Below are 1,564 nucleotides of genomic sequence, written 5' to 3'. Positions count from 1 at the left end.
TCTTCGCTCCCTGAAAGCCTTTTTTTCAGGCAGAGGAAATTTCATCCTTGTTTTCCAGGTGGGCTAAGAAGCTGCACCTTCCTCTGGGCTAAAACTGTTGATGCACCAGGCTCCAGTCGGACGAGGTACCTGAGAACCAGCAGCCCCTGGGAAGGGGCTGGAAACGCTGCTCCAAGGGACGAAAAATCCCCATCTCATATTCAGGAGATAGCAGAGCTGATTTACAACCCTCCTTCCCGCAGGCAGCCTGCTCCGAAAACACCCTCCAGCTCTTCCCGCTCGGGGGGGAGATAAAAGGAAAACAGGAGGGATGCGGGGAAGTGCTGCTAATCCAGGATAACTGAGCTGGGCAGGAGGGTGTCCCAAGAGCCTGCTGGGAATTGTTTGCCCTCCCAACAGACAATGCCAGCTAAGATACCGGAGCAGGGAACAGCAGGGCCTTATAAGGAAGCAAAACACTGCTCAGTGAGTCCTAGCGCTGTGAGAGCGGGCCAGGGCCAGGGCTGTGTGTCAGTGCTGTGGATCATGGAATCACAGGATCAGGTAGATTGGGAAGGGCCTCTGAGATCATCAGGTCCAATCTGTGACCGATCCCCACCTTGTCAACCAGACCAGAGCACTGAGTACCACGTCCGGTTGTTCCTCGAACACCTCCAGGGATGAGGACTCTTCCACCTCCCTGGGCAGCCCCTTCCAATGTTTAACAACCCTTCTCTGGGCAACCTGGGCCAAGGCCTCACCACCCTCACAGGGAAGAACTTCCTTCTAATACCCAATCTGAACCCTCCTCTCTGTCATTTTAAAGCCATTCCCCCTTGTCCTGTCACTCCAGGCCCCTGTCCAAAGTCCCCCCGCAGCCTCGTTGTAGGCTCCCTTCAGGTCCTGGAAGGCCCCAATTAGGTCACCCCTAAAATCACTGCTCTATTGGGCTGTGATGTGGCACGTTCGATGTCTGCAACAGAAAACCACAGGAAAAGGTGCCCAGGTGTGGCCAAGGGATGAGCACAAGGGCACAGCCACTGCTGGAGCCAGCCCAGAGAGCATCACCGGGACCCTCACCTTGGTGGAGAGAGGAGCAAAGCTGCAAAACGCAGGGAGGAAAAGCATCTGTGAGATTTTGGAGATGGTTTTTTCCACATCCTTCCTCTCACGAGGAGGAAGTGGGTTCCTTCAATGGGTTCCATGTGCAGTAGCCAAGCATTCCATCCCTCACACTTAAACCATGGGGGCTCCAAGACCTGTGATGTGGAGGGAGATGAACTGTTCTGCCTGGGTGCTGAGCATCCGCCTCAAGAGCTGGGCATTCCCTCTGGGTGCTGAGCATCCCCCCTCAGGATCCAAGCACCCTGTCTTGATGCTGAGCATCCTCCATGGGTGCCAAGCATCCCCCTGGGGGCTGAGCACCCTTCCTCAGGGGCTGAGCATCCTACCGAGGGGCTGGCCATCCCCCTGGATGTGGACCACCTTCCCTTGAGGGGCTGAACATCCCACCTTGTTGCAGAGCATCCTCCCTCGGGGCTGAGCATCCCCACTGGCACCGAGCCCTGCAGCTTTATGTGATCCC

Source organism: Pipra filicauda, unplaced genomic scaffold (genome assembly GCF_003945595.2).
Source record: "Pipra filicauda isolate LSUMZ 115617 unplaced genomic scaffold, ASM394559v2 scaffold179_size1759329_pilon, whole genome shotgun sequence".
Lineage (NCBI taxonomy): Eukaryota > Metazoa > Chordata > Aves > Passeriformes > Pipridae > Pipra > Pipra filicauda.
The sequence above is the reverse complement of the archived record's forward strand: the minus strand, read 5'-3'. Positions refer to the sequence as shown.